This window comes from Palaemon carinicauda, chromosome 25 (assembly GCF_036898095.1).
Source record: "Palaemon carinicauda isolate YSFRI2023 chromosome 25, ASM3689809v2, whole genome shotgun sequence".
NCBI classification, from domain to species: domain Eukaryota; kingdom Metazoa; phylum Arthropoda; class Malacostraca; order Decapoda; family Palaemonidae; genus Palaemon; species Palaemon carinicauda.
Window position 1 is genome coordinate 91,960,816 of NC_090749.1, and position 24,730 is coordinate 91,985,545.

Sequence of the window (24,730 nt, forward strand, 5' to 3'; positions counted from 1 at the left end):
ATAATATTACCTAAATCTTCAGAATCATTTCAAAAACTATTCCCCGAAATCACTAGATCTTCCTTATTTGGGGACAATTTCCCTAGAAGTAGACGCCATGACACAAGACCAAAGATAATACACGAAAGATGGGAAACTGACTATTAAGAAAAACATCATCCAACCCGTCAGAATGCGCGCCATCTATTAATCATGCCCTCAACTAAAACTCGGCTGTGGCGTAGCGCGGCTTATTTAAATGTTAATATTTATTCTTATGCTGCAGTAAACTTCATTTTATTAATTACTGAATACTAAATCGATTAATATTGCTTGTTAACATGATTATAGGGCTCTATCATAGCTTATGACTTATAAATTAGGCATTTCTGAATCATTAAATAAAATCCTTCAGTTAATGTAACATTAATTGCTAAGTAGCTTTATCTAAAATTGAGAGGACAGTTAGAATGAAACAAAATTAGTCTCATATTATCTTATTATTTCACCAATATACTGTAGTATACAGTAACTATTTTCCTTTTTGGGGGGTTTGTGCTCATGATTGTATACTGTACATACCTAAGCGACTGTACACAAATGTTCTTGCAAAGAACATGAACAAAGTAAAAGAAATGGCACATGCTTCATTTGCATGCAATAGTCATACAAGTCATGCAAACAAAACATGCATATATCAGAATTTAATAGCAAACAAAAAATGGGATAATCAAAACCAATAATATGAAATCAAAATGAAAAAGCTGACCTAACTTGCATGCTGATTAGACAATGGTTAAGCAATATTTGTTAATAAAACTAAGAAAAGTACAACAATAAAGTAATAAAAGTAATGTATCCTTTTATAACAAATGCAATGCTGTATTTTATAGAATATTGTATGAGAAAAAATCTAGGTTTAACTTAATTTTCATAAAAAGCAAATAAAATGTTATTTTCATTAGTAAAATAAATTTTTGAATATACTTACCCGATGATCATATAGCTGTCAGCTCTGCTGCCCGACAGAAAAACCTACGGGCGGAATACGCCAGCGATCGCTATACAGGTGGGGGTGTACATCAACAGCGTCATCTGTCGAGTAGGTACTCAAGTACTCTATGTCAACACAGAACCAATTTTCTCCTCGGTCCACTGGGTCTCTATTGGGGAGGAAGGGTGGGTCCTTTAATTTATGATCATCGGGTAAGTATATTCAAAAATTTATTTTACTAATGAAAATAACATTTTTCAATATTAAACTTACCCGATGATCATATAGCTGATTCACACCCAGGGGGGTGGGTAGAGACCAGCATATATGTTAACATTAAGAGCTAAGTATTCCGTATTTCATTTTAGCAGTTATTCAAAATAACAAACATAAAATTAATAAGTACCTGGTAAGGAAGTTGACTTGAACAATTACTCTGCCTTTTTAAGTACGTCTTCCTTACTGAGCCTCGCGATCCTCACAGGATGCTGAGCGACTCCTAGGAGCTGAAGTATGAAGGGCTGCAACCCATACTAAAGGACCTCATCACAACCTCTAATCTAGGCGCTTCTCAAGAAAGAATTTGACCACCCGCCAAATCAACCAGGATGCGAAAGGCTTCTTAGCCTTCCGGACAACCCAAAAAACAATAAAAAGCATTTCAAGAGAAAGATTAAAAAAGGTTATGGGATTATGGGAATGTAGTGGCTGAGCCCTCACCCACTACTGCACTCGCTGCTACGAATGGTCCCAGGGTGTAGCAGTTCTCGTAAAGAGACTGGACATCTTTAAGGTAAAATGATGCGAACACTGACTTGCTTCTCCAATAGGTTGCATCCATTACACTCTGCAGAGATCTGTTTTGTTTGAAGGCCACTGAAGTTGCGACAGCTCTAACTTCATGTGTCCTTACCTTCAGCAAAGCATGGTCCTCCTCATTCAGATGAGAATGAGCTTCTCGAATTAAAAGTCTGATATAATAAGAAACCGCATTCTTCGACATTGGTAAAGAAGGTTTCTTAATGGCACACCATAAAGCTTCTGATTGTCCACGTAATGGCTTAGTCCGTTTCAAATAGTACTTAAGAGCTCTTACTGGGCATAGTACTCTTTCTTGTTCATTTCCAACCAAACTAGCAAGGCTTGGAATTTCGAACAATTTGGGCCAAGGACGAGAAGGAAGTTCGTTTTTGGCTAAAAAACCAAGCTGTAAGGAACATGTAGCCGTTTCAGATGTAAATCCAATGTTCCTGCTGAAGGCGTGTATCTCACTGACTCTTTTAGCTGTTGCTAAGCAGACGAGGAAAAGAGTTTTCAAAGTGAGATCTTTAAAAGAGGCTGATTGAAGTGGCTCGAACCTTTCTGACATAAGGAATCTTAGTACCACGTCTAAGTTCCAACCTGGTGTGGCCAACCGACGCTCCTTCGAGGTCTCAAAAGACTTAAGGAGGTCCTGTAGATCTTTGTTGTTGGAAAGATCTAAGCCTCTGTGACGGAAGACTGCTGCCAACATGCTTCTATAACCTTTGATCGTGGGAGCTGAAAGGGATCTTTCCTTCCTTAGGTATAACAGGAAGTCAGCTATCTGAGTTACAGAGGTACTGGTTGAGGATACTGATTTGGACTTGCACCAACTTCGGAAGACTTCCCACTTCGACTGGTAGACTTTGAGAGTGGATGTCCTCCTAGCTCTAGCAATCGCTCTGGCTGCCTCCTTCGAAAAGCCTCTAGCTCTCGAGAGTCTTTCGATAGTCTGAAGGCAGTCAGACGAAGAGCGTGGAGGCTTGGGTGTACCTTCTTTACATGCGGCTGACGCAGAAGGTCCACTCTTAGAGGAAGTGTTCTGGGAACGTCTACTAGCCATTGCAGTACCTCGGTGAACCATTCTCTCGCGGGCCAGAGGGGAGCAACCAACGTCAACCTTGTCCCTTCGTGAGAGGCGAACTTCTGCAGTACTCTGTTGACAATCTTGAACGGGGGGAACGCATAAAGGTCTAGATGGGACCAATCCAGAAGAAAGGCATCTATGTGAACTGCTGCTGGGTCCGGAATCGGTGAACAATAATTTGGGAGCCTCTTGGTCATCGAGGTTGCGAACAGATCTATGGTGGGTTGGCCCCACAATGCCCATAGTTTGTTGCATACATTCTTGTGAAGGGTCCACTCTGTTGGGATGATTTGACCCTTCCGGCTGAGGCGGTCTGCCATGACATTCATGTCGCCTTGAATGAACCTCGTTACTAGGGATATGTTTCGATCTCTTGACCAGGTGAGGAGGTCCCTTGCGATCTCGTACAACTTCATCGAATGAGTCCCTCCTTGCTTGGAGCTGTACGCCAGTGCTGTGGTGTTGTCGGAGTTCACCTCCACCACCTTGCCTAGGAGGGACTTGAAGTTTCTCAAGGCCAGATGAACTGCCAGTAGCTCCTTGCAGTTGATGTGTAACTCGCTTTGAACCGCATTCCACGTGCCCGAGCATTCCCGACCGTCCAACGTCGCACCCCAGCCCGTGTCCGATGCGTCCGAGAAGAGAAGGTGGTCGGGGGTCGGAAATAGGAACCGAGACCGCTTCTAGCGTCTTGTCCTTTCTTCAGTGAGCAGTTAAGTGAAACTGAAGGGGGCGAAGGTGGAGTCTCCCTAACGCGATGAACTGGTCCAGTGATGAAAGCGTCCCTATCAGACTCATCCACTGTCTGACTGAACACCGGTCCTTCTTCAGCATGGACTGGATGCATTCTTGGGCTTGACTGATTCTGGGGGCCGACGGAAAAGCCCGAAAAGCTTGACTCTGAATCTCCATTCCTAGGTAAACTATAGTTTGGGATGGGACGAGTTGGGACTTTTCTATATTGACCAGGAGACCCAATTCCTTGGTCAGATCTAGAGTCCACTGTAGATTCTCCAGACAGCGACGACTTGACGCAGCTCTTAAAAGCCAGTCGTCCAAATAGAGGGAGGATCTGATGTTTGCTAAATGCAGGAATTTGGCAATATTCCTCATCAGTTTGGTAAAAACTAGAGGTGCCGTGCTTAGGCCAAAGTACAGGGCTTGGAACTGGTATACAACCTTCCCAAAAACGAACCTTAGAAAAGGTTGGGAATCTGGGTGGATGGGGACGTGAAAGTAAGCGTCCTTTAGGTCTAACGAGACCATCCAGTCTTCCTTCCTGACCGATGCTAGAACCGACTTTGTCGTCTCCATGGTGAACGTCTGCTTTGTGACAAAGACATTCAGAGAACTGACGTCTAGCACCGGTCTCCACCCTCCTGTCTTCTTCGGCACTAAGAAGAGGCGGTTGTAGAAGCCCGGGGATTGATGGTCCCGGACTATGACTACCGCTCCCTTTTGTAGTAAGAGAGACACCTCTTGCTGTAAAGCTAGCCTCTTGTCCTCCTCTCTGTACCTGGGAGAGAGGTTGATGGGAGTCGTTGCTAGAGGGGGCTTGCGCAAGAATGGAATCTTGTACCCCTCCCTGAGTAACTTCACAGACTGAACATCTGCGCCCCTGTTCTCCCAGGCCTGCCAGTAGTTCTTGAGCCTGGCTCCCACTGCTGTCTGAAGAAGGTGGCAGTCAGACTCTGCCTCTAGAGGACTTGGAACCCTTCTTCTTGCTCCCACGTTGACTTCCGGCACGAGCACCTCCTCTGCTGGAGGCTCTGCCACGAAAGGGCGGAATGAACCTTGACGCTGGAGTGTCCATCCTGGGTCTAGGTACGGAGGGCAAAGGGGTGACTTTGCGTGCGGATGACGCCACCAGGTCATGGGTGTCTTTCTGGATCAAGGAGGCAGCAATCTCCTTGATCAACTCTTCAGGGAAGAGACACTTCGAGAGTGGAGCAAACATAAGCTCCGACTTTTGACATGGGGTGACTCCAGCTGACAAGAAGGAGCAAAGGTGATCTCGCTTCTTGAGGACCCCAGACACGAAAGAAGCCGCAAGCTCACTAGAATCATCCCGAATGGCTTTGTCCATGCAGGATATGATGAGCATGGAAGTTTCCTTATCAGAAGGGGAGGTCTTCCTGCTCAATGCTCCCAAACACCAGTCCAAGAAGTTAAAGACTTCGAAAGCGCGGAAAACTCCCTTCATAAGATGGTCCATGTCCGAAGGGGTCCAGCAAATCTTGGAGCGTCTCATAGCCAGCCTGCGGGGAGAGTCTACCAGACTTGAGAAGTCGCCCTGGGCAGAGGCAGGAACTCCCAAGCCGAGAACATCTCCCGTGGCATACCAGACGCTAGATCTGGAAGCAAGCTTGACCGGGGGAAACATGAAGGATGTCTTCCCAAGTTGCTTCTTGGATTGCAACCACTCTCCCAGTACCCTTAAAGCTCTCTTGGACGAGCGAGCGAGTACGAGCTTCGTAAAGGCAGGAGCTGCTGACTGCATGCCTAAAGCGAACTCAGAGGGAGGCGAGCGAGGTGCTGCAGACACAAACTGGTCTGGATATAAATCCTTAAAGAGCGCAAGCACTTTCCTAAAGTCTAAGGAGGGAGGCGTGGTCTTGGGTTCTTCGATGTCCGAGTGTTGGTCGTCAAGATGTGCAGCTTCGTCATCATCAGAGATACCATCGTCTGAATGTTGAGGAGGAAGAGGCAACGGAGTGGGCTGGACGGCTGAGTCCGGCAGCACGGGTGCATGCGTGGCTGCACTGGACCCAACATCATGCCACTGTTGGTCAGTCTGAGAACTGGCAACAACCAAAGCTGAGTGGGTGCGCAAAGAGTCTACTCCCGACTGTGGAAGGATAGCGGAGACCACCGTGGGTTGCGGAGGCTGACGCACCGCGTCAAAACACGGCAGCCTAACTCCACCCTCCTGTTGTTGTGGTAGCTCACGCACGGCAACGGAGTGCTCCGTGCGTCTGTGAACGTCAGCATGCGTCTGGCAGGGTCGACTGCGCATGGGTGGAGGAGCTCTCACAGCCGGAGTGTGGGAGCAGGCAGCCTCAGCGTCTGCTGGGCGCACAACCGTGGCAGGTTGTAGGCTAACGGGTGCAGCGTCAACCTTCTCCGCAGCCAGAGTGTGGGAGCAGGCAGCCTCAGCGTCTGCTGGGCGCACAACCGTGGCAGGTTGTAGGCTAACGGGTGCAGCGTCAACCTTCTCCGCACGAAACTCCTGCATAACCGCAGCTAACTGAGTCTGCATAGACTGCAGTAAAGACCACTTAGGGTCTACAAAAGCGGCAACAGACGGAGTTACTGTCCGTTGTGACTGAGGGTCTAAAACAGCGGGTGCGGCAACAGACGGAGTTACTGCCTGTTGCGGTACCACTTTGCCTCTCTTGGGAGGTGTGCAGTCGTCGGAGGACTGCAGCGAGTCCGAACTGACCCAGTGGCTACACCTGGGCCGTTGGACTAGCTCGGAAGGGACCTTACGTTTAAGAGGCCGTGAGACCTTGGTCCATCGTTTCTGTCGAGAAACCTCTTCCGCAGACGAGGAATGAATGGGCTCACTCGTCTTCTTGTGGGTGGGACGATCTCGGTAAGATACGTCCGAAACCACTGAGGGTACGTCTGTACGCTGATTAAAGCCTGTCGAACCCTTTGGTCGTACGACATTGCTTCTCCCCTGGGCTTGGGAGCTTGCAAGAGGTCCCGGACTGGGAGGACGACAGGCACGAACAGACGCACCCTCATGCGTAACACTGACACTTTTCACTGCACTGACACTCACTTCACTTCCCACTGCACTTTTACCTTTCAACTCTCTGACGTCAGCCATGAGTTGATTGCGGTCATTCGCCAATGACTCGACTCTCTCACCTAGAGCCTGAATGGCACGCATCATATCCGCCATTGAAGGTTGATGAGAGCTAGCAGGGGGGTCGGGTGCAACCACTACAGGGGAAGGAATAGGTTGAGGGGCATGGGGAGAGGAAAAATCAATTGAGCGAGACGAACTCCTCCTGATCCTATCCTTCTCTAGCCTACGTGCATATTTCAGGAATTCTTGAAACCCGAATTCCGAAAGCCCAGCGCATTCCTCACATCGATCTTCCAATTGACAGGCTTTACCCCTACAATTGGAACAAACGGTGTGCGGATCGATAGAGGCCTTCGGAAGACGCCTTGAACAGTCCCTAGCGCTACATTTCCTGTACTTGGGGACTTGAGAAGGGTCAGACATCTTGAATTAGTCAAAGGGGGGAATTCAAAATCTATCCAAGTCGTCAACAAATAATCCAAATCCAAAAAAAAAAATGCAAGGAAGTATTGAAGATAACTTCTGCACAGCGATAGCTAATAACCAGAAATGAATACTTCACCAAATAACGTGAAATTCAATCCAGAAAACAAGAGCGTATTCAGTAGGTCTTGCCGGTGACACGACAGAGAGAAAATTGGTTCTGTGTTGACATAGAGTACTTGAGTACCTACTCGACAGATGACGCTGTTGATGTACACCCCCACCTGTATAGCGATCGCTGGCGTATTCCGCCCGTAGGTTTTTCTGTCGGGCAGCAGAGCTGACAGCTATATGATCATCGGGTAAGTTTAATATTGAAAAAATTGACGTCACAAATCAAATAAGAAACAAACCACAGAGAAGTCATTACACCAAAACAATTAGATTCCAAAACTACAAACTGAACTGTACCTGTGCCAGATTTTTCAAAAATGCTTTCAAATGTTGCAGTACTACACTCAGAGTTGTATGTTATTGCTGGTACTGCAGATGTATCATTTGGATTACCTGTGAAAGTGGGAAAGAGTTATTAGTATAACTAACATTTTCAGTCCATAATACTGTACTATAAAAATGTATTATAAAACAAATTACAGTATATAACAACGTCTTTATATTATGGCAATAACATATTCATCTACACCTGCATGCATTTTTATTGAGTCTTGAGGAATCTGGAGTCACATAGTTCTTGCAAGAAAAGTGAAGACTGCATACTCTACAACAGTTGTTTACATATTTTGTACTTTTATCAAGAAGACATTTAATATTGACAACTCTAATGCACTGTAGGCATCTGCAAATACATAGACATAGATATTATGAAGCAGGGTGGCAATTCATCATTTGTCATTTGAATGGCCCGCTTTGTAAACAAACAGACGATGTAGGGAGGTGCAATGCTACCGCCATCTTCATTTCATGCCGGGTACTAATTTGTATGCGGCCGATGCGGCTGTGGCTGGACCTTCCCATCTTTCGTGTATTGTCTTTGCACAAGACCTAAAAAACAAATCTGTCAACAAGCCTAAATACAAAATATCATATTGAGAGTCATATAAATTTCAATTTGAAGCTTTTGGACCATATTAACTTTCTATTGATTATTTTTTGTATATTTATGTTATTTATTTATTTATTTTTAGATATTCTTAAGACTTGGACTCTATAAAAATATATTTGGACACTGCGATGCTATGGACAGTTAAAACAACTGAAATTGCATCAGTTATCTATTGTAAAAGCTTTAAAATTAGGCATAGTGAATGTTATTTTGATAGAATATGTAAGAAGGTAATTTTTTAGTGTATTGGAAATAGATATTTCATACCAATACTTCTCTATTTATCTTTAAATTATTATATATTAAAGGTACATTTCAAATATTAACTGGTAATACTAAAAACAGCTGATTTTTAGCAAGACCTTGGCCCAAATTGGAAAAAAATAACGAAATAAAAGAATAAATGAATAATTCCTGATAGAATTTTCAGTGAGATTATCTTCGATTTTATTTAAGATTAGTTTCGACCAAAAAACAATGCTTTAAAATCAATATATTTGTCAAAATTGGAATATTTTACGTCTTTTGATAAAGTTTGATTTTGGCGCCAAGTTTTCAAGGGAAAATAACGACTTCGACGAAAGTTAAAATAACCGTAGACAATAATAATAGAATAAAGGGTAATTGGCAACTTATTATATAAACAATGGATATATTGCCTTTAATATCTTGCAAACATTTGCACATTTTTGCCAGAAAAAAAATCATATTTAGAAATAATAATCCTATCTTAGTTTTCTTGCAGTCTTAATGTACCAAGATATAATTAAAATTATATAAAAATAAATACGTTTAAATTGAGTAGTTAGAAACTCATTTTATAAGTCTTGCCCAGTATATAATAATCACTTTAACTTTAATTTTTAACCCATGAAAATAACTTCAATCATTATATACTAAAAATATTAGAAAATATTTCATATGTATGTTGAAAATGGTTATAAATACTTTACTTATTTGTAAAATAATTAAATTTCAAAGGTATTTTGCTAAAGTTGTCTGGTAAAATCTGAAACAGAAGAATCATCTTCATTTACCAAATCTTAAAAGGAAAACACCTTTATCATTTCTCTTTTTACATTGGAATAAAAACAATTATTATTATTAAGGATCAAAATACTCAAAATCTATTATTTCATCTAAGTGATTTTACTTGCAATTCTCTTCTTGATGTTTTATGAAGAATAAAATTTTGATATCAAAATTTGCCAACAATTATCATTTCTAATTTAAATTGTCTGGGTCACCAATACTAGGTTGGTCTACTGTGAGTGATCAGACAGAAGTCTTCCACCATCACCAATCTGCACCAGCCAGCAGGGTGATTAAAATTGTCCAAACCTCAAACATGAATAAGGACATATCTGAGGCCTTTGTTCTGCAGTATACAGTACTGTAAACGACTGCTTTTGTTTATATATATATATATATATATATATATATATATATATATATATATATATATATATATATATAGATATATATATATATATATATATATATATATATATATATATATATATATATATATATATATATATATATATATATATATATATATATATATATATATATATATATATATATATATATATATATATATATATATATAAGTGCTCTTCCAATATGTGACCTACCGGGTTGTTTACATTCCAATATGTAATCTACACAATAACAACCCTTATTTCCTCAACAAACTTGCAAACTACGGGGTTTTTAAACCACGTTGTTGTTTACCCCAAGGTATATAGAATAAGGTAGAGAGGTACAGTCACTTTAGTCGCGGGGTTAGTTGTGGGGTATTTCCGTGATGCTCCTGGAGGTCAGGGTGGGAGCGGTCAAGGCAAGTACAACCTTGGGAACAACTGAACTTAAGTACCTTGGGTCGAAGGGATTAGGCCTGTCTGTAAGTGTGTGTGATGTCCTTTTTACTCTGTTATCTTGTATACCTTTGGTGTTCTTTTGAATTCATATAGGTCACTGTAATGCACATACAAAATCGTGGATTGGTAATTTTGGATCTCTAATATATAATAGAAACCATAAATTAATATGCTTGATAGGACTTGAAAAATATCCAATTAACATTTGACCTGGTGTTTATTTACAAAGACTTATTTACAATTTTACAATACATTATTTGATAAACTTACATAAATATACATAGATAACACAGAATAGTATCTGGCTTCATAATAGAAATGAGAAATATTTAGTAAAAGTAAAAAAAATAAATTTATGGCATTATTTAGTTAATTTATGAATCTTTTTCTTTTTTTGCCTACTTGATATAATTTGGGCATTCAGAACTCTCATCCTAAAAAACACCCGACATCTAACAAAAAACACTATTACTTTAAAAGGCAAGGATACACAATTTTCAATATGGCGTGCCAAGTCGTATAATACTCCATTGCCTGGTCTCGGTGTATTTTCTCCATTGTATATTTTAAACATTTTTTCCATTACCTTTAATTTTTCAAAAGCCTCAGCACTTGATTCCGTTAATTTATCATCATGTCGCTCTACTGCACTAATCCAGGTACCTTTCACTTTTTTAAGTTTACATCCTAAGAACTGATAATCTGGAAATTTAGATGCCACATAACCTCCAACATATCGAAGGCCCTCTTCGTCTGCAACATTCTCTAAAGTTCTTTCATAAAATTCACTTTCAAAGTTTTCTGAATCTTCTTCTGGCATCTTCTCATCTCCAGTAGAGGCAAACGCCATTGCAGAAATCATAAGTTCTCTTTCAAGATCAGTTTCATTTGAATCATTATTTTCACAACTTTTCTCTTGACTGAACATTCCTTCCGACATATTTGAAGAATCGCACTCCTTCATCGAGTTACAATTTTTTCCAGTTATAGCGTTTCCTTTGCCAAGTAAATATGACCTTATTCTGTGTTTGACTTCAACTGGCGTAGGATGATCATAAGTTGCACCTATTTGTCTAAGACAGCCAAACATGTTTTCCAGTCAATCTTGGTTAAGTCTGGAGGTAATTATGTATGATACATCATATTTACTTTTCAACATATCATGCAACCTTGGCAAGGATTTACATGACACAATAAGTCCCTTTTGGAACTGATAGATTTTATTACTTTTCAAAACTCACATCGTTTCAGCTGTACACTTCATATTGTCAAGGATTTTATTCTGTTCCGACAGTTGCATCCCATAGGCATGTCTAGATTTTTTTCTGTCATAAGGTACCCTTGAATTGAACACATCAAACCAGGAGTCGCAAGCTTTATAAAGTCCAAGACTTCCATAAAAATCTAAAGCTTTAGATGTTGTTTCCGAAAGAAGCTGCACTGCTTTCCTCACATTCAAACGTTGTGTACCTTTTACATTTATGTGTTTCTCTGTTAAACGGTATGTGGGTCTCAAATCACTTTTACTTCGGTTGACAATTTCCCTAACACATCCACTTAGAACAAAATTTCTATTTTGTAATTCAAAACCTGAATCAAGAAAACTGTTTCTCACTAACTTGAATAAATGAGGAGCATCGGCGAAAACATGAATTTCTCTTTCTGGTACAGAGGGGTTCTCTAATGAAGGATTTTCTGTTCCTATGTTGAGACTGTTCCATAAACTGATATTAGTAGGACCTATGTCACACACCATAGCCACAACAGGAAAACCGACAGACTCCACTTTTGCAATTACATCAAATAACAGTTCCTTGGTAACCTTAGTATCAAAATTATAATATATTAGTTGTTTCCAAGATTCTGTTATTCCTCTGATCATAATGCACTGTACACGAGATTTAGGATCATAAAGTGTCTTTGATCCTTGGTCATAACACCAGATTTGAGAAACACTACACTCATTTCCTTGCCCTTTTTATTTAGTATTTCAAAAATTGTGTGCAAGATCCCCGGGTCTACAATGATTTTTGATGCCCAACGCCTTTGGGTACTTTCTGAGGGAAGAGTAATCTTGCACTGATCACGTAAGTACCGATAACTTTTAGGACTCAAATTTTTCAATGTTATTGTACGACTAATGTCACCATCTGCCCAACGTTTCACATTTCTTCCACTCATAATGTTTTCCACCTGTGAAGGAGAAAACATTTTTTCTATAAACGCTCGGCAACATGATGCTTTATTTCTCATAATCTCTAAATCCTCCAACAAACGTAATCTTTCTTTATCCCACTGCTCTTTCTTTGTAAGGAGATCATTTCTTTCTTAAGTAACGCTGTTAAATTGACTCTGCAACTCTTCTAGTGTTGCTGTATGAACCCTTTCTTCACTTTGAGGATAGTCTTCTCCACAGGAAACATTGTTGTAATCATCAAGCTCATTTTCACAACCTGATAACATTTCTGCAATTAAGCGTTTCCGATTTTTCTCTTTTATCCTTTTCATTCGAGATGTACCAGAAATGTAGAAAGAAAAACATTTTAATATCTCTCTTTCTCTTAAACACACACACACACACACACACACACACACACACACACACATATATATATATATATATATATATATATATATATATATATATATATATATATATATATATATATATATATATATATGCATCAGTTGTCAAAAGACTTTGTATTAATATGATCGTGACTGAGGTATGGAATATGCCAAGTTTTCCCTTTACAGTCTCTCTCTATTCTATTTACTATATATGTACACACAAACCCCCATATATAAACACAGATAACAACTGTTATGAGTGTAAATAATGTGACTAGTTAAAAAAAGTAAATAGGTTTTTCAAGTAATACTGAAAAATTGAAAAAGAAAGATTACTAACCTTGTGAAGTGTTGGGATTGCATTGCTCTTCAGACGTCTGTATTTCATTGCTGGGGCTTGTGATCCAAGAAGTTCCTGTTGCAGGTCTCTCTCATGTGCATTTACTTCAAAATGTTTACTGCATATGCGATGAGTAGTAGGGTTAAAGTTGTCCTTTCTCTTACAACGATGAACCCATTTCCTTCTTGTTTCCTCATCACGAGGGAATCGGAAAAAGGATACCTCCTTTTTTTTTCTACTATTTGAATAACAACCAAATACGGCGCAGTTGTTTGGCATTATTTAAATAATAATCTAGATTATATAAATAATCAAAACGATGGTTTTATTCGAAGAATGTCAAACTAAATCACTGTAGAGATGAGTGGAGTGACCTGTGATCGACATTTGAATAAAACGGTAGCTGGATGACTTCTCGCCCTGACATGACCTCCAGGCGACGCGGTTCTTGGGGGGATAAGCCGCTATCCCCCACAAATGACTCTACCTGGTCACTCTATATACCTTGGTTTACCCATTAACTATCCATTATTAAACATTAAACATAGCAAAATATCTAGTTGTCAGCATTCCAGTATAAACCAAACAATCTTCAATAGTTAAATTTGAAATATCCATTTAGAATATCTATTTGGAATACAACCCATATAATGTGCTGGTTAACGAAACTTTTGTTTTCACAGCTTAGAAGTTTTTGAAAACATTGATATTGTTATCTTTATTAATACATTATATTTTCGTTATTCATCTCCTACACTTTACAAATTCAGAAGTACAATGAATAACTGATGAATGATTACAATAGAGTTTTCAAAAACGTATAGTTAAATTCTCTCGGAATTTCCACGAAAAAAAAAATGGAATTATATTATTTGACTTTGGAGAAACTTTGCTTCGTGGAATGAGTATAGATATGATTACTGATATGGACTAATATTCTTAAGTAAAATTGTGTAATTATGATAAATTTTAGTATTTTTATTATATCTTACCGGAAATATATCATATTATGAAATATTAGGAAAATATTGTATAAAAATAGAATTGTAAGGTTTCATGTCACCAGTTGTGAGAGGGTAGTCTTCAATTCGGCAGACGAGTTACTAGCAAGGGCGGCCAACCGGCTGGATTGTATCTTTGAGAGGTGAAGAGACCTTATGGTCTCTCCCCTATAGGCCAAGATTTCCAAATCTAGATTTCGTTGGAGAGCAAGCCACACTATGACTGACTCTTTTGTCTGAATGAATAGGAAGATGTACAGAAGTCCCCTTAAGTGGGGAAAACATATCGTACTTCTATGCAATCTCACATCTCCCCCAAAAAGAGTTTTATAAAAAAGATGGACAAATATACGACAAGGTTAATAGTTGAATGAAAATCAGATCATTTGAATACTGGGTCAGTTATGCCTCAGGCAATAAGGTTTAATTGGTATATCAACGTCTGCTCCATTTGACATCAGGTTTTCATAAAAATAGATTTAATGGTCAATATTTCAATCTCAAAAGAACTCAATTCTGAATAATTCTTTTGATCTTGTCCAGAATTTTCGTTTTTTTAACATCCTGACTCAAATATATATATATATATATATATATATATATATATATATATATATATATATATATATATATATATATATATATATATATATATATATATATATATATATATAATTGGGTTATTTAAAGCAAGATGTTCATCTCTATCTGCTGTTTTTTTAAACAATGTCAGATTTTTTCTTAAATTTTAATAACTTTAAGAAAAAACATGTAATGTCAGATTTTGCTGTAATGTTAATAACTTAAAGAAACAAAAAAAAAAAAAAACATGGAATATATGGATCAGAAACTTTCTAATTCATATATTGTAGGTTTAGGGTTTTCTTTAGTCCCAAGATTATAATTTTTCTTGTCTTTAGCCAATTCAATAAAGAAAATCTGGACTTCACAATGATATAATAATATGGCATCACAAATGATGTTGTCCAGGACTTTAAATGAGCCTTTTATGAACTCGTGTATGTTTGAGCAGCCAATCCAGGTAACAACTACACAATTGAGCCTCAAAACACATCCATGCACTTCAATTCAACTCCTGTCCTTCCTGGCCAACAAAGAAGATAATAATAAGGATGAAGGGGAGGAAGAAGTAAATAAGGAGGAAGAAGCAAATAAGGATGAAGGGGAGGAAGAAGTAATTAAGGAAGAAGAAAATAAGAATGAAGAAGATAATAAGGATGAAAGGGAGGAAGAGGTAAATAAGGATGAAGAAGATAATAAGGATGAAGAGGAAGAAGTAAATAAGGAGGAAGAAGTATATAAGGATGAAGAAAATAAGGATGAAGAAGATAGTAAGGATGAAGAAGAAAATAAGGATGAAGAAGAAAATGAGGACGAAGAAGTAAATAAGATGAAAAAGAAAATAAGGATGATGAAGAGGAAGAAGTAAATAAGGAGGAAGAAAATGAGGAAGAAGAAAATGAGGAGGAGAGGAAAGCGAGATTCTCTCAATCCCCAGGATGAAACGTAATGAATTTCTCAGTAATATGAATATAAATGGCCTTGGGGTTGAATATGTGAATGTGCATATCTATCTAGGTATTCAGCCGTCATTTTTTGACGGATCGCGTACGCTAGTTGAGAATATTGAATCGTCCGTGTTGTTTGTTATTCAAACAATTTTACCTATTGAAAGAAATATAACGAGATTTATGTGATTAACGATTGGTTTATGGATATGCAAAAAAAAAAGAAAAAAAAAGGAAAAAAAAACCACAAATGTCATAATTATTTATATAAATTAATTGTAAACTATTGTTATATGTTATCCAGGTTTAAGCCATTTTAGAAGGGAGTTGTGCCCTTTATGAATAATCTTTTTAGAAAATATTGTATTATATTTTAAATTTCAATAATTTATAAGTTTTTGCAAAATAGTTTCAATAAAAATACTATCAAATAATACTTTTAGATATTAAGTCACCAGTCTTAAGAATTGGCTTAAATTCCAAAATTATTATAAAAAAATAATTACGGGCTGCCCAGCGGCAAGAGCCCGTGTCTTACATATGGTAAGGCAATCTACACACACATATTTGATAATAACTGATCATAAAACCATCATTTTCTTAGAATCATGCACGACTAATCGACTATCGATAACGGGTTCAAAATATTAACGGCCCAAAATTAATGGTACACTTAATATGTATTTCCCTGTAACCTAAACATTACTTTATACCACAGATACCAAATTCATATTAATATTACTATATAAAGATAACAAAAACACTTCAAACAATATTCTCTTACGGGCTGCCTAAGGCAAGAGCCTGTGTCTTACATAATGGTAAGACAATCTTACACACACACACACACACACACACACATATGCATCAATGCCTACAAGGAAGAGAGGAAAACCCTTCCCAATTGTGCCCTCCCTCATAATGCCTGGAGCAGGAGGTACCCAGAGTGTCTGTGAAGGATTACATCTCTGAAAGACAACTCACAGCGAAGCCCATCTGAAGCACCATCTCAGCCGCCCAAACCTCCGATGAGCACCTCAACAGAGGCCCCAATAACAACCTAAACCTTTAATCCTTAACTTTCCAGCACTAACACCTTCCCATAATCTTTCTCCTTTCCATCCTAGCCAATCGCTCACCCAGCATATAGAGTCCTTGTCTTTAGAAGACCATATTCCCATAGTCCTTCCCATTTTCTCCAAAGTCCTATCCCTCTTCAAAGTTCCTAAATCCTTTCAATTATCCAGTCAAATACTCCTTTCCCCCAAATCTCACCTCCCGAGCCTAGAACAGAGATAAGTTCTTCACTTCCAATGGTTCCTTTCTCTCCTACTCATAATTCTTCCAACTCCTCTCCCAGTCTCTTCTACTCACTTTGACTGGCTGCTATAAAACACCTTTGCTAAATATAAAATTGTCAACTCTATCTAGTGTAGAGCTTATGACGAAGTCCTAAGAATAGAAAATAAGTATCCAGGTTTAAAGATTACTGTCAAACCAAATCTTGAAGGAGATATGATTCTCTCCCCTCACAATCAAGAGGCAGTTGACATCCTCAATACTTTTGGTAACCTTGTTAAATTAGACCCATCTAAACTTCGTAGAATATACATAGTTTGTGGCTATTCTTATAAATATAATGTAGAGCGATTAGAGGCTTATCCTTCTATCATTAAAGCTGAAAGATGTACCCCTAAGGATGGGGGTGTGTCTCATAAAGTAAAGTGTACTTTCGAAGGTCTTCCCCCAGCATTTGTAGACCTAGGAATCTGGGGGAAATTCAGAGTAGAGGATTACAATCCTCCCCTTCTTCGATGTTATAGATGCCAGCGATATGGACATCATAAAAATAACTGTCATGCCACACACCCAATCTGCGGTATATGTTCCCAACAACATGACACCTCAATCTGCCTTACAAAGTTTAAAGCTGAAGAGCCTACTGTTCCTCATTGTCCTCATTGTCGGCAACCTCACCGTTCATGGAATAATAGGTGTCCTGAGAGGCTGAGGAGGGAATACGCCAGGAGAAATCAACCCCCCCCCCAACTTAAATGCGGCTGGCTCTCAACAACATCCTGTCCCACAAAGGCAAGAACCTACTCCTATACATCCTAGACCTATGTATCATCCTCCACCTATACCTATGTCCCAAACAAATTCTTCCTATAGTGCTGCTTTAACAAGCGGGGTCAGACCAAAAACAACCCAACCTATTCCTATAAATACAACTCCTTCCTCTCAATTAACCCCTTCCCTTTTTGAAACTCCTGTCCCCCTCCCAAAAACTCAAAGAGAACCTAGATCACCAAGATCCCCTAGACCTAACCATCCCTCTAAACCTCAATCTAACCTCTCTCCCAAACAACATCCTTCAACCCCCTCAGAAGTAATCTACTCCCCCCAACCCTCAACATCTGAAGCTCCTACTCCTCCTGCCCCCAGCTCCTCCTCCAACACCCACTATCCTTCTCTCCCACAACAAAATCCCTCGCAACTAACCCAACAACCCTCCCTATCCCACCCCCTCCTTAACTTCTTCCTTCAACCAAGTGTCCTGGAGCCAGCCATCATTTCTTGTTTGCAGAAATTTATTCCAGGACTAATCATTGATGAAGGACTTAAGTCTGCCATCAGTTTTATATGTGGCACACTTTCTCGTGCTCTCCTAATTTAAATTCTTGGACTCTGACAGTGATTTGAGTCTACCCCCTTCCCCTTTACCACAGGAGAACAAATACATCAATGTTTTACAATGGAACATCCTAGGGATTAGACCGAAGTACGCTCTCCTACAGTCACAAGTGGCCATACAGAAACCAGACATCAAACTCTTGCAGGAAACATTACTAAGAGAAAACACAAATTTCAAATTTGCTAATTACAAAGTATATAGAAAACACTACACTGACACATGCCATGGCTTATTAACACTAGCAAAGAACACCATTCCCTCCAAAAGAATTGCAGATATTGACTGCCACGAAGTTAATACACTTAGTATACAAATTACCCTTTTAAACACTTCACTAACAATACACAATATTTACAGAAACCTTGCAAGTGTACTTGATGCTAATCTGCTTTTTGCAGCTGCTGAGACTCAAGATACCCTCTTTTCAGGTGATTTCAACGCTCATCACCCCTTCCTTAAGTCAACCTCCCTCACCAATGCAACTGGAGATCATCTTCATTCATTACTTGAGGATTTTCCTGGGGTAAAACTCCTCAATAATGTTGATATCCCAACTCATATTGTGGGGGACGACTGGATTTAACATTCATCTCCCAAAACCTAAGTAATGGTTCCACTTGGGACCTGCATCCTATCCTCACAAGTGATCACTTTGGCACTATCTTCTCTCTCAGGCTAGAGAAATTGCCGGACCCCCCTCCTCCCCCTAGGAGATGGAACCCTGATTTCGCAAAATGGGATCTTTTTGAGCAGCACATGACAACATGGGCTGAAAGATATTCTGTTGAACCTCCTGAGGACTCTGATAACATCCTTCAATCCCTCAATGAACAACTAAATGAGGCTGCGGCATCCTCTATGCCCAAGAAAAAATCCTTTGTCAAAGACCATAAGGATTCCTGGTATTATAATCCCAGGATCAAAGCCATGAACAAGCGGCTTAATAGAACTAGAAAACTTTTTTGAAGAAACAATTCTGATGCTCTTTATCAAAACCTGATTAGCTATGCTAGGCACTCTACACAGGTGGCGACTGAAGTTGAAAAAAGAAAAATGGTTGGACTGGTGCTCTGAGGTTAATGCTTTCACTCCTGTCAGAAAGATCTGGACCTGGTTTAATAAAGTATCCAGTAAAAGATCCACAGTAAGGGTCTCTCACCCAGATCCACCTGCCGAAGCTCACAGATTAGCACAAGAGTTTGCCAACAGATCTAAGTCTGATAACCTCTCCTTGCAGGCCAGACAAAGACAACGGGTTCTTTACCCCATCAGGATGACCATGGTCACTGCAGCTTGCAACATATCTGATGATACTGATGCTCTGTATACCATGGATGAACTAAATGTCGCCCTTTCAAAACCTAAGGACACTGCTCCAGGTGCAGACAATATTTCATATAGTATGCTGAAACACATGGGCGACCCTGCTAAGCAAGAATATCTAAAACTTATTAATAAAACCCATGTTGAAAGGGTTAGACCTCAGCTCTGGAGGCAGCAGGATACCCAACCTGTTCCCAAACCTAAAGAGGAAAACGCCTACAGACCCATAGCTTTGATCTTTTGTACAGCAAAGGTTGCAGAACGAATGGTCCTAAACCGACTTGAGTGGAAGGTTGGGAATCTACACCATCGGCTGTATGCATTCAGAGAAGGCGTTGGCACTCATGAATGTATTACAGACCTTATGGCCACCATCAATGAGGAACAAGCCCTTGTCGTCTTCCTGGACCTTGAGAAGGCTTTTGAACTTGCCAGCGCGGCTGCAATTCTCTTCTCTCTTGTCCGCAAGAGAGTCAGAGGTCACCTGCTGTCCTGGGTTCAGGAGTACACTCAGGGCCGGGAAGCTAGAGTCACCTTTCAAGGTGCAACTTCACCCTTCCTCCCTCTGGAGAATGGCACTCCCCAGGGAGGGATTTTAAGTCCTATCCTATTTAATGTTCTCATGGAAAACCTCCTGTTTATAGAACTCCCCAGAGGAATAGAGATGTTCATATATGCAGATGATATCTGTATTGTATGTCCACACTCTGTTCGTTTTCAGTCTCAAAAATGCAAAGAGCTCTAAATGCCATTGTTCATGAATGCAATGAATTAGGTTTAAAAATTAATCCTCTTAAAACTAAGGCAATGGCTATGAAATACTTTGAACCTCCTCCCCCTCTTTTGATTGATAATAACCAAATTGAATGGGTTACAAATTTCATTTATTTAGGAGTTAATATTAACCATAAACTCATTCCTCATACTCAGGTTAAACTATTCAGAAATAAAGTTAACAATAGATTTAATGCAATGAAAAGAATATGTTCTTTAAATAAAGGAGCCTCTTCTCACTTATTGAGACTATTCTATGTGCAAGCAGTCAGATCACAGGTTGAGTATGCTTCTCCTGTACTTACTTCCCTCCCCTCAATACTTCTTTCTTCTCTTAAAGTCATTCAGAATAATGCTATGAGATTAATCACTGGATCCCCTATGTGGACAAGGCTTCACCTGCTCAGGCAAGAAACCAACCTGTTATCTCTTGCAGATAGAATAAAAATGTGTATGTGTTGTGTAATAATTAAAACTTTAAAGGTTAATAGGAATTCCCCTCTCAAAACTAGAATAAACAGATTCATCAATTTGCATGAAAACCTAGACCCCCAAATAATTATATTGGCAAACTTATTCAGTTAATTAGATATGTTAATATACAACAAACTATCAATAATGTTAAACATGACAAATTTCATCCAAGCTATGTCCCTCCTGCTCCTTGGAGTACTGATCCAATTGAAGTTAATTATACTGTTCTCCCAGCATCTAAATCACAATGTTCTATTCAACAGTTAAAGACTGCAGCTCTGGATTCCATTAATAGCACCAATTCCACAAATGTTTATTACACCGACGGTTCTGTGGACATTAATTTACCTGCTGCTGCTTCAGCTGTTTTCTCCAGCACCTTTCCAAGTGGGTGGAGGCTCTCTGATCATGCTTCCATCCTACAGGCAGAACTTTATGCTATTGCAAAGGCTTTGGAGAATTCTCTTTCAAAATTTGGTCATACAACTATTCACACAGATTCTAGAGGTGCCATTCAAAGTATCTCAAAGCGAAATTTCACTGAAAACATTTACCTGATTAGCAGCATAAAGGCTATGGCTGCAGCCCATGCTTTGAGGAACAGGAGAGTTACCCTCAACTGGATCCCAAGTCACGTAGGTATTCAAAGATATGATGAAGCTGACCGCCTTGCTAACAGTGTCTTGAGGTGTCCCACTGTAAGCAAAGCATGCAGACCCTCTCTCTCACATATCAAAAAATTAATGAATGACTATTGTCACGTTCAAAAGAAAAGTTTAATTCGTCAAATCTGGCTTGAGGGCTCACATTCTGCTACGTGGTACACTGCAGTTACTAATATCCCCCCTCATAATATGCCCAAATTCCTTAATAGGAAATTAACAGTTATTATTTACAGGTTACGGCTGGGTTACCTCTGCACCTGGCAAATCATTAATATTGAAGATAGTATTTCCTTCTCCAGAGGCACTAATCTGGAGAAAACGGATCATCTCCTCATTTTCTGTGATGCTACCATAACAGCTTATGGTTGTGTGGCCAATCGAGCAAGTGGTAAAACTTTGTCTCTGATTATGGCAGAGGGTAGAGTAGCGCCCATTAAAGAGTTGACTGTACCTGAATTAGAATTAATGGCTTTGTTGTTAGGTGCAAGATTGTGTGAATTTATAGTTGAAACTTTTGAAGAAAATAAATTTGAGAAAATAATAATTTGGTCTGATAGTAAAGTTGCCTTGGGATTGTCTTTTCTTACGTCCCATCTTCAGAAAACCCTAGCGACTGGATTACTAGAGGAAAAAGGACAGAAGAAGTAAGAAATAACTCCTTTTGGTGGGAGGGACCTCCCTGGTTAAAATCAGAAAACCACACCTATCTTATTGACAGGACATGGGTGAAAGAAGCACAAGCACAGGATGAAGTTATTCAAGTCCATCTTGTAGGGAACAGTGAAAAAACCCATCTGCTGAACTGGGAAAGATTTAGTAGAGTGGATAAATTTTGTAAAACTATAGCTTGGATTAGGCGATTTATTTACAATTGCAAATCAACTGGCTGTAGAAAAATTGGAAGTTTAACGCTGGAAGAACTTCAACAAGCTAAAAATAAAATGATTATCCTCTTACAAAAGGAATATTTTCCGGAGGAATATAAAGCTTTGGAAAAAGAGGGTAAAGTTTCAAAATTGACCTTATTAGTACAATTGAATCTCTTCTTGGAAGAAGGAATTATAAGATGCAGAGGAAGATTGGAACATGTCGCACAGGCGGCAGAATTAAAATTTCCAATCTTACTACCGAAAAGTTGTTTTCCCACGAAATTGATGGTAAGGGAGTATCACTGTTTACAAGCTCATATGGGAGTAAATGCAACCGTGGCAAGTGTGAGACAGGAATATTGGGTCCCACAGCTTTGCCAATTATCCAAAAGTGTAATTCATCATTGTATAATCTGTAAATATTGCTCCACCATTGCCAGAATTTCGGGTGCAGAGAAAACAACCCTTTAGCGTTATGGGGGTAGATTATACAGGAGCGTTGTTAACTAAGGAGAAACAGCAAAATCATGAAAAGGCCTATATTGTGTTGTTTACTTGTCCAGTTACTAGAGGAATCCATATGGTGTTCCAAAAGTTTTGTGGCCGTCGGGGATTTCCTTCTTTAATGCTAAGTGACAATGCTACTACCTTTGTATCGACTTCAGTTTATTTGAAAAACATGGCAGAAAGTTCCTTAGTGCAAGAACACCTGAATGCTATCGAATGTAAATGGAAGTTCATACCAGCCAGAGCACTTTGGTTTGGAGCTATATGGGAAAGATTGATTGGTCTTCTGAAAACATGTCTAAAGAAAATAATAGGTCAGGCCTTTCTCAGCTTTAGTGAACTTTCCTGTGTTGTGACTGAACTTGAAGCAATTATTAATGACAGACCCTTAAGTTATACGTCGGGAGATCTTGACCAGTTGGATATTCTGACGCCCAATCATTTGATTTTAGGACATAGATTGAGATCTTTCCCTAGAGAAGTCATAGATTGGAAAGATGAAACTAAGGACCCTCTGTATGGTGGAAATAAGGATGTTGGAAAGCGATTTTTGTACATTACAAAAAAATGTGATGACCTGTGGAAAAGGTGGGAGAGAGAATATTTAACTTCTCTCAGAGAAACTCATCGGGTAGGAATCAGACACGAATCTTGGCCCAAAATGGGAGATGTTGTGCTGATACACGATGAAGGACCGAGAAGTCGTTGGAAGCTTGGTCAAATTGTCAAATTACACGTGGGACCGGATGATGTCTTGCGCGTGGTTACTTTAAAAACCCCACAAGGTCAAGTAATGAGACCTGTTGTCAAGCTATATCCTTTGGAAGTATGGCAAGAGACTGATGTTGTCATATCTGAGAAAACCGATAACAAAAGCACCCGACCGAGGAGGAAAACAGCACAGGCGGCTACTGAGGCGAGAAGAGCCCTCATTCAAGCGGGACAATTATAACTGTAAATATTGTTTCTGTTTGCTGGGAGTGTATCGTGACTTACAATGAAATCACGATAGTGTATTTATAAAGACCAGTAAACAGTCATTTATCTTTTATTTGTAAGGGAAATATTATGAACATTATGCAATGTGAGATGCGTAGAAAATTATAATTGTTGTATTGAATTATTTGTAATAATATAATATTTCTTTTTGTCGAAGTTTTTTGAAAGGTAAAATATATTAAATAGTTGTTTGACTCTAAGCATTTGTTAACGAGTTGTTAAAGTTTGTTTTGACGAATGCGGGTCGCGCATGCGTAGATGCTCAGTCGTCTTCGAGTAACAGAACTCAGAAGGAGGTAGTAACGGCTCACTTACGTGACAGTGAGGATTATAGTTACCTTACAGTATTCAACGGGGAGGGCAAGATTAACACACCCAGAGGGGAGTCCTAACCATCATGGGTTAAAAGCTAAGTCAAGGTTCTATAAGTGTTTTGTTATGTTAGTGATATTGAAGGGCATGCATGCACGTTAGATATCGTTACTGACAGACATTTGTAAAATAAGACTGTACTTCGGGTTGCCGGATAGGAAATGTTACAATGAATAGTTAAGGTTAGTAATAAATATAAATATTTTTATTCCTGGTCAAATAATGATTTAAACACAACGCAATATCTCGATTTATTGAATGACAAGAACAGAAAAGAATCCTTGAAAATCTGTTAAAGAACCTGGTAATATGTAAACCAAATTAGGGTAAGTTTAGGTTACCATATTTATTGAAGATTCTATATATTTACTATTTTGGATTCTTTTGAGTAGATATAAGGAGCTTAATTAAGTTTTTCCTCTTCACTCAAAGGGTTAACTACTGTATTGTAATTGTTCAGTGGCTCCAATAAACCTATTTCATGATAAGAATGTATGGTGAGAT